The following is a 15,213-nucleotide window of genomic DNA, read 5'->3' as shown; positions in this document are numbered from 1 at the left end:
CCTGCTTTCTCCATCACAGTACAACCCTCTTTAAAAATGTCATCTTGAATGTCCTTCCAATTCAAAAAGTGCTTGTGGGCAGGTCCCTGCCTGCCCTACTCAGACTCACCCATCGACAACATTTAATGGATGGGCCATTTGTGCTGGGTGCTAGATGAGGGCTGTGGGGACATTGTCGACTGTCGTTAATTCCTCCTTCCTCACGCCATGTAGGGCATGAAGCTTCAGAGTGACAGTCTAGCTTTCCCACCTCAGAAAATAAATAGAAATATTATAGAACCCTAAGGAATAGTTTAAAATTTAAATAATCACTGGCATCTATATAGTGATTTATGGATTACAAAGCCCTTACACTCACACAATTTCATTAGCACCTTGGAAGATGACGATACACAGGGATGTTACATATGGATGATTTCTTGGATGAGGATACCAGAGGGTTCCCTTGGTGCCACACGGTTACTGACAGGCAGCTCCACTGTACCTTGCCATCGGAAACACTTTCTAAATCTCCTTTAGGTCCATTGTAGACTCATATAATCAGCCATATAATTTCAAGTGCTTGACATTTATTTGTTTTTTCCATCTGGATTTTTCTCCTTTGAAAATAAGGGTGGACTGCCAATTGAAATTATGAACTGGCTCTTATTGGAATGGGTTTGGGGTGTTGAATAAATGACTGATGTCAGCAGACACCCCGAGTTAGAAGAAAGGTGAACTAAGACCTGCTTTAGAATAAATATTTGTGATTCCTCGAGCAGTTCTTCCCTCTTAATGTATGGCTTTTTCAGAATGCTTACGTTCTGTGTCCTGACTGATGCCTGTGTTTAAAGAAGTATAGAAATTGCCACCAGTGCCTGGTGATTCCATCAAACTATTCAGCTAAACATAGAAAATGTATGAGTTCACAGTTACAGTCATAATTTACCTTCCTCGGAATACAAGTTGCTACCTACATAAAATGGACATGTCAGGAGAAGAATGCTTTTGATTCATGGCGTGTTTTTCTTGTGTTAAATTTTTAATCTGAAACTAAAGAGATATCAGTCTGTCATTTTTCTACAACTCCACAAACCTGAGTATAAGCTGAGATAATGTGCTCATGAAGAGAAACCAAAATCCTATCTTCCAAAAAACTGAATCTGGTCAAATAAGGCCACCAGGGACCTTATCCTAAAATTGATAACTCTGAGGGTTATGACAGACTTAAAGTCCATGCTTATGGAGCCGTGTTTTGGCAACAACAAAAAGATGGAAGAAAAGACGGAAGAAAAGAGAAGACATCTCTGGCGCATGTCAGGTCAATTTCATTTAATGCAAATGTATTTTAGCAGATTAAATACATTCACAAATTGATTTACACTTTAGAAGATTTGGCACATACACTTGAGACAATTATGGACAGCTATCCATCCCCCCACTACAGGTCTTGTTTGGACAGTCTTTCTGTGTGTGTGGTAAAATACACATAACATAAAGTTTACTATCTTAGCCATTTTTTTTTAGCACACATCTCGTCTCAATTTTATTAAGTTTAATATACATTAAATTTTCAATCCCATTCATTAAAACCATGCAGATTCAATGTATGCATTTCTACAACTAAAATTCCCTTTCTAGTGGATGGCAGAAAGAGGAAACACCAACATACTGATGATTCAGTATTTTCGGAAGGTTTTTTCTCTTTTTTAATATCTTTTTTTTATTAGAGTATAGTTGATTTACAATGTTGCGTTAGTTTCTGCTGTACAGCAAAGTGTATCAGTTATACATATACATATTTTAAGTGTTCAATTCAGTGGCATTAATACCCTGTCATCGACAATCTTGCATTCTCTTGGTTTTTTGTTTAGGACTGACTTCCTTTCTTCTCTCCTACTTCACTTCTCTCGGCTTGACTCTGGCCATCCTAACCCATAGGCAAAAAATTCTGACACTTTGTACAAAAAGCAAAAAAAGAATGATCCACATGGCACCCCTGGCAGGATATCTAATCAAAACCTGACTTCAACAATGATGGAAATTGGTCTTAGAGAAAGAGTTGCAGGCTCTCAGGGCAATGCAGGCACTCTGATATGTGTACATAGACTGAATAGGGCTGAAAGCAGAGTCCTGGTTGTGCACTGCGGTGGGAACTCAACACACAGTGGCAAGATGTAGCCTCCGCTTTGGGAATGGAACCTTCCAAGAGAGGAATACAGGACACTCCTGTTACAATGTAGTTTGATCCCCTGAATTCCTGTGAAACCTGTTCAAGGAATCTTTTTTATAATTTGGTAAAATTAGAAGTCTACTCCTATACAACTTTAGCATAAGTTGTAGATGGCCTTGGGTGAGCATTTCCATCTAAGCATAGGGTTTCCGCTTATTAGAGATTATTTAAATCAACTCGACAACCGCCAAGCTGACCACGTGCAAAGCACAGCAGAGGACATTTAAAGAGAAGTAGGATACAGCCCTTGCCTTCAAGGATTTTACACGCTAATGCAGATGGGTGAGCGTGGATAGCTGTGTGATAGGATGGCATAAATGTTGTAAACGTAGGTAAATACACAGCACTGACTTTCTTTGTGACTTCACTTCTGGTATGGAGGGTATATGAAACCACTAAGTGAAATACAGTTATGAGGAAATCTTCAAGAAAAATGACTAATTAATCAACTTACGTCAATATGTATTGATCTCGCATGTATCAGGCCCTAAGTTAGTGACTGGAAATCCAAAGAAAAATGAGCACAGTCCCTGTCCTTGAGAGTCTGACACACAGGAAGGGGAAACTGACAGCCACTGACAACACAGTGTAAGGAGAAGCATCTGGTCCCCCTGGGTCTCTGCATCCCTTTCTTGGGTGGAACTTCTCAGGATCATTTGGACCCTGGAGCATCCTGATCACTGAAGTTGTTGTCCGGAGCAATGGGCCTAATCCTGCAGTGCTTGGGTCGGCAGGGGACAGAGGGGAAGGGAGCGGAGGGGGGAAAAGGGCAGTGCAGTGCAAGAAAGGGCAGAGGAAGGAAGATCCTCCGCCAGGAGTCCAGGTGTATCGCCACCTGCTGTCTCAGTGATGGCTCTGCTGTGGCTGAAACTGATAGCTGCCTCTTTAAGATGGACTAGTTAAAGCTTCAGCTGCCTGAGAACGTCTGTCAACCCTGCAGGTGAACTCATCTACCCCTTTCTACTTCTCGGCAAGCCAAACCCTAGGGTGTGGCTATGGCCTGAAATAACTTCTGGTCCCTCCTGAGATCCAGCCCAGGGTCAGGGAGAGGGCCTTGGGGGCCAGACTGAAGCCCCACAGGGCCGGCTGGTTGCTGGGTGCCACATGTGTTGCCGTCAGAGCACTTGGGGAATGTGCAGTATCCTGGACCTTAGACCTCCCAGCAACACGGTGAGTGAGCATCTTTGCCCAGCTGGATGGCGTTCTGAGAGTCACGTTAGAATATGGGTTAACCACGTGGCATCTGATGTCAGGCTGCCTGGGGTCAAATCCCCACTCTGAAACTTGCTAGCTGTTTAACTGTGGTCAGGCATCTTTGCCTCCCCAAGCGTCACCTGGAAAAGGGAGATGTGAAAAAAAAAAAAATCCAGAATAAAAACAATACCTACTTCTTGGGGGTATTGGGAGAGTTAAATAACGTATATAAAGCTCCGAACCCCATGTCTGCCACTTGGTGTTTAATTATGTTATTTTAATCCTCGGGGATGGTTGCCACCTTGGAGTGTCAGGGGTGGTGTGGAAACAGACGCCCTACGTGCACAGCACTGTAACCCGAGAAGGGCTGATCAGACGCCCTCCCCAATCTGGAAGGGGTTGAGTGGGATACAATTACCAATTCCTGATTTTCTTTTCAATCTTGGCAGAAAGGGTATAATTTTAATAAGATGAAAGGAGGCTTGCAGGTTCCTGACAACAAAGGAAATCACAGGCTACCGCTGTGTGTTCACACCTTCTCTGGATCATCTTAAGGAATCCACAGGGAAGGGAGACTCGGGTGCTCCCCACTAAGACGTGGCTTACCCTCTGGGGCACAGGCAGGGGAGAGGAGTCCAACTCGAGTCCTCTTTTGATAACTGCTGATGGGAAGATGGGGGTGGGGATACAGGTGTGTCGGGGGAGACTTTTCTGAGCATTCCTGAGCTCTCCGGCCAGGCTTGGGGCTCTGATTTCTTAAATGACCTGTTCACAGTTGTGAACTCAGGGGAAAGTGAGTATGTCCCTAGCTCCGTGTTTGAAAGATAATAAGTAAATGCTCATATCAGAGTTTAAATGTTGATACATATTCTCTTAAATGAACTTTTACACTGGCCCCTTCTTTTTGCCTTCACTTGCCAAGTAAAGAACAGCAATATCCAACTCTTGTTACTATTTTGGTTCAAGAAAACAGCAGAGAATCTAGGATTCCTTCCCACACACCCCTTCTGGCAGCCCTCTAGTGGCTTTCTCTCCTTACAGTGTTTTCGTTTGTTTGGTTTTTTTCCCTTTATTCACAGCCCTATTGCCCAGTGCTTAACCCTGATACAAGAAAGACACACATGACCAGTGCACTTGAAATTGCCAGTCACTGAGTGACTTACTATATTCTGCCTCTGTCTTGAAAACAACAACTTTTGCTGTCTCCTCCCTCACCCCCACTCCCCTAGTTGCCAAGGAAGTATTCCTAGAAGTCTGAGAACAGCAAACCATAAGAGTTGTTAGATTGCTAAGAAGAAGTGTGACGTCTCCTTGGAGACCTGTGAGCTGAGGATGGGTCCAAAGCAGGTGACGTTTAGAAGATGCGCAGATCAGTAACTACTGCTGTCGTCTGCCCTGTCGATGTCAGATGCTAAGTATTTAACCAACATTGTTTCATTTATTCCTCACAGCGGCCCAGTGAGCCAGGTATGATTGTTATTATTATTATCCCCATTTTTCAATGAGGCTCAGAGAGATTAGGTAACTTTCTTGAGGTCTCATAGCTGGTTAATGCTAGAACTAGTATTTGAACTCATGTCTGTCTTACACCAAAGCCCATGCTCTTAACCACTCCAGGATGCAGGACCCTTTGTGGGGTTACACTCTACTCAAGCAGCTTATAGTCTAGAATGATCTGGAATGCACATCATTGTGTCTTGGCTCTGTATCTTAACACATCATCACTATTTGTTTACCAAAGAGAACATATGTAGCATCTGATTTTGTCACATGAGGGAAGAGTTGCACTGGTAGACTCAGGTCCCAGTGTGATTGAGGCTCACTTTCCCCAAAGGCAGTCGCATGGAGACGTGAACATTTACCCCGTAAGCACAAATGACAGACTCAGCACGGTCCTACCAGATGAGGAAACAACCTGGGGACAGGGGTAGACTGGGCATGCACTTTTACTGCAGAGGGCCTGTGTTCTATTCCTGGTTGGGGAAATAAGATCCCGCAAGCCACGCGGTGCAGCCACACACACACACAAAAGATTTGATTTGTGAGCTGTTGCAGACAAATCCCAATATTTTTATCGAGTGAAGAGTACTGTTTTCTCCAGGGGTGGCCAAGTTGCAGGCCCATAGCGTGACGGAAGGGTGGGTTCCCCTAATTATTGCAGATTTACTTCCACGATTCAGCACTAGCTGTGTTATGGGTGGTAACAGGATAGGCGCTGTGACAGGAGTTAGGGATGCAGAGATGATTTGTCCCTTTGGCCCTTTGTGGAGGGAAAGCCAGACCCACAGGCAAACAATTCTAATCCTGAAGTCCAAGTGCAGAACTGGGAGTGTGTGTAAGGTTCTGTGTGAGCACAGAAGTTAGAAGGGCTAACTTTGCTTGTAAGACTTGGAGGAGAGTCTCAACTTTTGGGGGAGGCTTTGCGCATAGAAAAGAGAAGAGGTCATGTCAAGGGAACAGTATATTCAACGGCTTGGAGGTCTGACCATGTGGGTCATTACTGCGGGATAGTGAGTAATTTGTGACCAAGGCGTGGGATGTGTATGGGGAGGTGATGAAGTTGGGGGCCCCCCATAAAAAGGGTTTATGACAAAGATATGCAGCAAATCTCTTCGTGTTATAGTTTAAACACAACTTCATATCAGTAAAAGTAGGAAAGAAAGCACAGCAGTATAATGTTCATGACCACTCTTTTTAGAAAAAGGTTTATCTTTCCAAATATTCAAGAACATAATAGTTCCTTTGGGTCATGGTCAATTTCTGGACACTGAGCTCCCCATTCAAGCAGAACTCTAGAAAGTAGAGGGATCTTCTCTTTACAATTTCATAGAGGCAAGACTGGTGATCATTTATAAGAAGACTCTCTGGCAAATGGAGGTGGGACTCTTGAATATTTTCTTGATCTTGGGAGGAAAGAAATTTAAAAAAAACACTTCAAGATAAAATAGATAGGACAAAGAGTAAATCCACAGAAGTTTTTGTTTCTTTACTGTTATCATTCAAATAACTTACATGAATTAGTATGTTCATGCAAAGAATCCACTGGAAAATTATTTCTAGCTATTTACAAGGTTGCTCTATTTCATAATTGTAAGCTTTCAAATGGACATTAATAATGAACTCCAAATGCCAGATGAAAAACTTAATGCATGTCATAAGTCATAGGGCTTCCAGTCCATTCCAGTCTTTATATCTGCTACTCAGTGGTGACACTTAAGCAAATTAGAAACTACTGCAAAAAAAAGGAAACTTAATTTGAGAATGCGCTTTGGGATAATGCTAGAGTGGTTGAAAAAACGGTGGAGGTTCTGGAACCCCTAGGACATCTCCTCACAGAGTTTGAGTGATTTGGTGTGTCAATTTCAAGTTTGGTTCTCTGAGCCTCTCCCAGAGGATGAGTTCTGTCCAGTTCTGGCTCCTGACCCACTCAGAAAGGTCCTCAAAGAACGAACAAGTTTCTGGAATAAAAGAAAGATTGTTGGCAATTCATCCTTTCCTCTTTGGTGATCACAACGAGAGGTAGAACACATACTCATAACAGAATGGCTTAATTTAAATGACAAGAGGAGATAATGAAACATAAATACGAAAACATAATTCCAAGGAGAGATGAAAATTAGCATCAATTCCCCACTTGGGCCCCTTCTGTGTTAACAGAGTCTGTACTGCCCAAGGAATCACAGGGCTGGCCATTATCTTGGAAAAGGAATTTATTATGAGCATAATGATGTGTGTTCTCAACCATTTTGCGGATTTTAGTTTTCAATGCCCCTCTTTCATGTTTCTTGAGTTTTTCTGGGACAAGATCTCTCCCTCCCACAGGACTACACATGGCCAAATTCATTTTACATTGGATGACAAATTGCATTTGAATTTGTAGGGTTGAAAGGTCAAGGCTGTTCTCTGTTAGTCAGCCAGGCTCCCTCCTGGTGTTTCAGTCATGAGACTGTGTTTGAAGGTCCTCTGAGCCACTGCCTCCTCCAATCCTCATGAATACCTAATTCTGCCCTGACTTGTATTCCGAATTACTGACTCTACCCGCAGGAGGGGATCATGCCAGGGGATTGACAAAATAAACTGCAGCGGGCCCAGCTCCATATTATTCATCCTGGGGCAGTCAGTAGTCCACCATAACCCAGAATTTTGAAAAAGGTCTATTTTCTGAGCCCGTGTCTTGCCCCAAGCCGTCAACCAGAGAACTCTCCGTGAGAATCAACCTCTTTGCCAGAGCTCTATACGTCCAAAACATTAATTAGCAGGGAATTCCCTGATGGTCCAGTGGTTAGGACTCTGTGCTTTCACCATTCAATCCCTGGTCGGGGAACTAAGATGGTGCAACTGTAAAATGCATGAAGGGTGTCTCTAATCTGAGTAGCCCATGGGCCCACCAGCCTTTAGCACATACCTTTACCTAGTGGAGAAGGTTTTGTTGTGATAAATTGACATTAATTGGATTAAAAGTGACTGACCCCAAGGTGCGTGGATCTCCCATGAGGACTCTGGCATGTCTCCGCGTGTGCTATGTATAAACATCACTCTGCGTACATAGAAACGCACATGAAAACACACATCACTCAGACCGTGCTCATTTGAAATGTTGTGCCATTCACACAGATACGAGTTAGAATTTAATTTTGTACTCTCTGCAATAAAATGAGTTTTCATAGACCCTTAGTAGTATAACAGAGATTATAAGTAAAATACTCAGGAAAAATTTTTTTCCAAGTACTTATAAGCTCTAGCAGAAAGACAAACAACTGAAGTGCTAATTCAAGTCATTTTTACATGGTCATTTAAGGAGATCCTTTCAAGATGTTTACTAGGTTATGTTAAGAGTTGTTTCGGGACTTCCCGGGCGGTCTGGTGGTTAAGACTCTGCACTTCCACTGCAAGGGGCACAGGTTTGATCCCTGGTTGGGGAACTAAGAGCCTGTGTGCAGCGCAGTGCAGTGCCTGCCCCCACAAAAAAAAGAATAAATAAAGTGTCAAGAGGAAAAAACACGAACCTAGAATTCTATACCCCATGAAATTATTCTTCAAAAGTGAAGGGGAGATAAAGACCTTCTTAGACAAACAATGAGGGAAATTGTTGCCAGTAGATTTGCCTTGTAAGAAATATTAAAAGAAGTTCTTGAGAGAGAAGGAGAACAGTATAGATCAGATACTTGGATCTACATAAAGAAAGGAAGAGCATCAGAGAAAGAATACGTGAAAGTAAAATAAGAAAAAAAAAAACCTGTTTCTTCAACTAGTTATTCACCCCTTCTTTAGCCTATGGCACAGAGTACGCTAAATTAAACAGGTTTTCAGAAATATCTGTTGATAATTCTGTCTAACATTATGATAGTCATCATGTGTAGTTTAGTTAATAAATGTATATTAAAGTAATAAATATATAATAAAAAATTCCACAAACTTTTCCCTTCAATAAGTACTTAATAATAGCTATCATTTATTAAGCCCATATTTTATTAGGATGCTAAATGCTTTATATCCATTATCTTTTAAAATTTTTCACCAGCCCTGTGATGTAAGTATAGATATGATATTGCAGATGAAATTCAGAGAAGTTAAGTAACTCGCCTCAGCTCACACAGCAAGTGAGTGGCAGAGCTGGGATTCAAACATGAGTCCTCCTGATTCCAAACCCAGGACTTTTAAGCACTATGATGTACCACATTCACGGTATGCTTAAACTTGTCCCCCATGTGTCTGAATGGGTAGAATTTTTACTGACGGTATCTATGCCCCACAAGGCCTGGCCTCCATTCAGTCCTTTAGCAAACACTTGCCCTGCCCTCGTGGACACTTTAGAATGAATGAAGAGCCAAGGTTAAAGTCAAAACAAAAGGTAATATCTGCCATAGGAAAGACTTGGTAGCAAATTTATGAATCAGATTTTGATAATCAAGTGTGAAACAAACCCCCAGATCCTGCTTGCTTTTGTTGGAATATGAAAATATTGACTAAAAGACTTAGCAGTTATTGTTCATACTTTTGTAGAAGGCAGAAGACTTTAATTAAAGTGATAATGTGGAAAGTAGAAGTGCAAGCATCTTATTTATTCATTTTTTAAAGCGCACACTTTAGTTTTGTCAGAGTGAAAGAACCTAAACCTTTCCTTAAAAGGTTTCAGATTACAGATCCTAATAAATTCTTTTTAATTGATCTGAATCCGTCCTTTAGTCTTTAGATACATTCCATTTATAAAAATGTGAGAAATTCACTTCAATTCTTCACATATTTCTCGACCATCTACCTATACCTTTCTCTGAGATGGATGTTGGAGATACTTTTCTTTAGGGACCCATAGCTAGCAAGTCGGGCAAATGTACATGCAATGAGTCTGGAATTGAAGTTTTTTTTTTAAATATAAATAAATTTATTTATTTTTGACTGCACTGGGTCTTCGTTGCTGCGTGCTGGCTTTCTCTATTTGCAGCAAGCAGGGGCTTCTCTTCGTTGCGGTGCGCGGGCTTCTCATTGCGGTGGCTTCTCTTTGTTGAGGAGCATGGGCTCTAGGCGCATGGGCTTCAGTAGTTGTGACATGCGAGCTCAGTAGTTGTGACTCACGGGCTCTAGAGCGCAGGCTCAGTAGTTGTGGTGCACGGGCTTATTTGCTCCATGGCATGTGGGATCTTTCCGGGCCAGGGCTCGAGCCCATGTCCCATGCATTGGCAGGCGGATTCTTAACCACTGTGCCACCAGGAAAGTCCCTGGAATTGAAGTTTTTAAATGATGTTTATGAACATTATGACTCACGTAAAAACATTGGCCTGAGCACCGTCACACCAATATTTGGCTTCAGCAATAAGAGAATAATAATAAAATCATGAAGCACTTTCTTTCCTTCTGCTTGCTTGAGTTTGACTTACTTTTCTTTCTCTAGTTTCTTACGTAGTTGAAACTTACATTATTGACTTGAGATCTTTTTATTTTCTAATATAAGCATTTCGTGTTATAAATTTCCCTCTAAGAACTGCTTTAGTTGCGTCCCTCTAATTTTGGTATGTTATGGTTTCTTTTTCACCTTATTGAAAATATTTTCTAATATCTCTTGTGAATTCTTCTTTTAACCAAGGATTATTTAGGAGGATGTTGTTTAATAGGAAGTATTGAGTGATTTTTCTAGCTGTGCTTGTGTTATTGATTTCTAGTTTTAACCTACTGTGGTCAGAGAACAGACTTTTTGCGTGATTTTAATTTTTAAAAATCATGGGGGCTTTTTTTATGACTCAGAATGTGGTCTATCCTGGCGAATGTTTCATAAGCATGTCAAGTGAATGTGTATTCAGCAGCTGTTGGATAAAGTGTTTCCTAAATGTCAATTAGGTCAACTTGTTTAATAGCGTTGGTTACTGTAGCTTATTGATTTCCCGTCTACTTGTCTATCAACTATTGAGAGAGAAGTACCAACAGTTCCAATTATAATGGTATATTTATCTATTTTTTTTGTTCAGTCAGTTTATGCCTTCACATATTTCGAAGCTCTGTTAGGTGCATGCACATGGAGGATCATTACAACTCTCTGATGAATTGACAGCTTCATCATTATGCAATGTCCCCCTTTATCATTGGTCATATTCCTTTTTCTCTGAAATCCACATTGTCTGATACTAACGTACCCACTTATGCTTTATTTTGAGTAGTAATTTCATGGCATATCTTTTCTCTATCTTTTCACTTTCAACCAGTTTTGTCTTTCCCTATTTTTAAGTGGGGTTCTGATGGACAACATTATACTTGGGTCTTGTTGTTTTTTTTTTTTAATTAATTAATTTTTTATTTATTTATTTTTGGCTGCGTTGGGTCTTCATTGCTGCCCATGGGCTTTCTCTAGTTGCGGCGAGCAGGGGCTACTCTTCATTGTGGTGCGCGGGCTTCTCATCGCGGTGGCTTCTCTTGTGGAGCACAGGCTCTAGGCGTGCGAGCTGCAGTAGTTGTGGCTCACAGGCTCAGTGGTTGTGGCTCGTGGGCTCTAGAGAGCAGGCTCAGTAGTTGTGACCCACAGGCTTCGTTGCTCTGAGGCATGTGGGACCTTCCTGGACCAGGGCTCGAACCCGTGTCCCCTGCCTTGGCAGGTGGATTGTTAACCACTGTGCCACCAAGGAAGTCCACTGGGTCTTGTTTTTTTAATCAAGTCTGAGAGTCTTAGCCTTTTACTTGGGCTTTAGCTACACCTGTACCACTAAGAGGGTCTCCCTCTGGTCTCTTGCTCTTTCTCCAATCTTTCTCATCAGCACTGGCTACAGGCCAGTGGTAAAGAGCTTGCAAGTGCAGAGTTCTCTTGCATCTGGTGATCCTACCTATTCCAAACTGATCAGCTAGCCCACACTGCCTTTTAAGAATATGTCAAAATGTTAGATAATTTCTTTCTACCCACTTATATGGCAACCGCCTCTTCCTTCCTTGCCCAAAACAATATTTGTATCCTTACAGTTGCCTTGTGACCTCAACTCCTTGATGTGTTCAAGAAAATTATAATTTTATAGGTTATCTGCCATTTTCTCATTGCTGGGGAAGCTATGTTCTCTTGCACCCTAAGCGGAAGCAGAAGCTTCCTGGAGGGTTTTAAGCAGCCAAGTGATATTATTTGATATACATTTTTTTTTCTTTTCTTTGCGGAACGCGGGCCTCTCACTGCTGTGGCCTCTCCCATTGCAGAGCACAGGCTCCGGATGCGCAGGCTCAGCGGCCGTGGCTCACGGGCCCAGCCGCTCCGCGGCATGTGGGATCTTCCCGGACCGGGGCACGAACCCGTGTCCCCTGCATTGGCAGGCGGACTCTCAACCACTGCGCCACCAGGGAAGCCCTGATTTACATTTTAAAAAGCTCTCTCTGGCTGCTTTGTGGAGAATGCATTTTAGGATGGGTAGGAGTGGAAGTGGGGAGACCATTGAGTAGCTAACAGAGCAGTTTAATCACGAGAGAATGGTGGCCTGGACGAGGCTGGTGCCGGAGGGGAAAGAGGGGTTTGGGACATATTTTAGAAGTAAACCAAGAGGATTTGATGATGGACTGAATGAGGAGGGGGAAGACTCAAGGATGCCTCTTAGGCTTAGTTTGAGCAAAGGAATGAATGTTGGTTGGGGCCACTTACTGATAGGAAAACAGACCTGGGGGCAAATCGAGTTCTGTGTTGGAGACGTGAAGTCCTCGATCAAGTAGAGGTATCAAGTCAGAAGTTGGATCCTCAAGTCCAGAGCTCAGAGGAGAGTTCTGGGCTGACAACTTACCTGTGAGAGTTAACAGTGTGGAAATGATCTTTAAAGTCCTGGGACTGGACGAGGTTACCCAGGGAAAGGAGATGATAGAAAAGGTCACCCGTTTGACATAGGATGGAGGAGGGAGCATAACGGAGACAGAGGAGCAGTGGCCAAGGACACAGAGGAGAGACTTTAATAATCCCTTGAAGGAAGATTTTAATCTAGACTTGGTAGGAATCCATAAGTCACAAAACACTGTATTTCATTCAAGAAAAACTTGAGATAGTACAACTCTATTTTAACTCTTTTGATTATTAGGTAAATAAGACTGCCAATTGCTTCTGGAATCTTGTGCCTAAGATCTTTCATTGATCCCAGGCAGGAGTCTGCCACTGCTGGGAGGGATGGGGACGCTCAATAACAAGGTTTATTGTAGTTCCACGCGTGGGTAGCTTAGCGAAACTTTATTAAGCTTGGCAGATATGTGCACATATCAGAGGCTTGATCGTCCTCTTTAAATTTTTCCCTCTCCTTTTTCTCCCTCTGAGGCAGATGCTCCTGGCCTGTTGGGTCCTGGCTGCATCACACAGATTCCTTTCTTGGTCTTTGCATGTGTTATTGTGAAATTTAATGCTTCTTCAGAGGAGACATGCTCTATTAAGTAAGAGAAATGTGGCTAAAGGAACATAATAATGAGGCTGATTAGATGTTTTTATTAGTGGTGACCTTTCTACTTAACCCTGAGAATGTGTTGTTTTGGGTTTTAAAATACATCATAGGGACTTCCCTGGTGGTGCAGTGGTTAAGAATCCGCCTGCCAATGCAGGGGACATGGATTCGAGCCCTGGTCCGGACAGATCCCACATGCCGTGGAGCAACTAAGCCCGTGCACCACAACTACTGAGCCTGTGCTCTAGAGCCCACGCGCCACAACTACTGAGCCCGCATGCCTAGAGCCCGTGCTCCGCAACAAGAGAAGCCACCACAGTGAGAAGCCTGTGCACTGCAATGAAGACTAGCCCCTGCTCACCGCAGCTAGAGAAAGCATGAGCGTAGCAACGAAGACCCAACGCAGCCAAAAATAAAGAAATAAACAAACAAATAAACAAATACATAAATACATTTATTTTTAAAAAATCATAAATCTCACATTTCCTTCATTTGCCCCCTGAGTCACATACAGACTTGCACTATGTAACAGGGTTTAGAAGGAAAAAAATTAGTGTGAGTATGGGTTTTTTTTCAGGCAGTTGAGAATAATATTATGCCCCTCGCAAACCTTCTGATTGAGAGAATGATGAGAAAAGCTGGATGGAGGAGGGTGAGTTTTTGTCTGAGAGCACCAAACACCATCAATTCTACTTCTGTTTCCCAGCAACTATAAAAGACCACCGTTTCAATACACACCTAGTATACTGCAGTCTAATCCAGGCACCTGTCAATAAACACTTTAGAAATGAATTCTGTTGGACTACAGGGATAGTCCAAGTGATCATTTTTTCCTCCCTGAAGACATAGAAATTTGAAATTCACCTTGATCTTTATCCCTCCCCTAGGTGCTTAGAATGTAATGTTTTTCAGTTATTTTTGGTTGGTTTGAGTATCTTTGTCATCTTGTGCCACCTTAAGGACCTTGGTTCTCTCTGCTAATTCCAGGGAATGGACAACCACGCCAGCCTGATGATGGGCGGCATCCACACCAGCAGTTAATTTCCCAAGATGGCTCTTCTTCTCCCTGCTCTGTCCTTCCATTCCTGCCCAGGAAGGGGAACCAGTGATGCACCCCGTGGGAATGTAGCACAGGCTGTGGAACCACACTGGGAGGCATTTTCCATTTTCTACAGACTCAAGATGCTTCACTTATTCTTTTGTGTATTGCCTCTCTTAGTATTTTATTTTATTTGTTTTGGTTTATTTGGTGTTTTTCTTTTTTTCTTAATCTCGGAGAGAAGTATGAATAATTAAAGCAAACTCTGATCACTAGCAAAGTTTTATCATTTGGCTCTGCTTCTAGGAGTGTTGGCTGAAATCGGAATTTACAAGAAAAAATGTTTTGGTTTTTATGGAACTCGGATGTCCCTGTTGGTGGGGACGGGGAAGGGTGGGGAGGGCAATTCCCTGCTCCATCTCTTAGAAGCTCCTTGATTTTGGCTTGAACGTTGTGGAAATCTATTGCTCTCCCCAACGGTGTGCAAATTCCCGGGGAGGTGGAAGAAAGGGAATCTTCTGGCTCCCCATTCCTGCTTCTCCTGACCTGGTTCAAGTTGAGGGTCGTCTTGCCATCTGCAAGTGTTACTTTTGTTCTGTGCTGTGACAAGCCAGACATGGAACTTAGCCCCTTTCTTTGGTTCACACACATGCACACACACAAAACCACTTGAACGAGACGTGTGGGTGAGTTGCAGGCTGAATGTGTTTGATTGGCGTGGAGATAGACTTCAGGGCAGCACAACTTCACATTTAATGTTAGACATCCTGTTTGAATTAGTCAGGATTCTCTAGAAAAACAGAACCAATAGAATGTGTGTGTGCGTGGGTGTATGTGTGAGTGTGGAGAGAGAGATAAATATAGAGATTGATCTGTATATCTATAATCTATAT

At 42.5% G+C, this 15,213-nt stretch overlaps 1 protein-coding gene across 1 annotated transcript in view; it reads left to right on the top strand.

The window, feature by feature from the left end:
• LOC308630074 (uncharacterized protein C8orf89) overlaps positions 1-14,736 on the top strand; it is a 41,609-nt gene extending 26,873 nt beyond the window's left edge. The window contains exon 5 of the mRNA XM_081258469.1: positions 14,269-14,736. The gene's annotated coding sequence lies outside the window, so the exon portion shown is untranslated. The remainder of the gene's footprint in view (positions 1-14,268) is intronic.
• Positions 14,737-15,213: the final 477 nt, after the last annotated feature.

This window comes from Mesoplodon bidens (genome assembly GCF_964165515.1).
Source record: "Mesoplodon bidens genome assembly, chromosome: 16".
Taxonomy (NCBI): domain Eukaryota; kingdom Metazoa; phylum Chordata; class Mammalia; order Artiodactyla; family Ziphiidae; genus Mesoplodon; species Mesoplodon bidens.
This window is presented reverse-complemented; position numbering and strand designations above follow the sequence as displayed.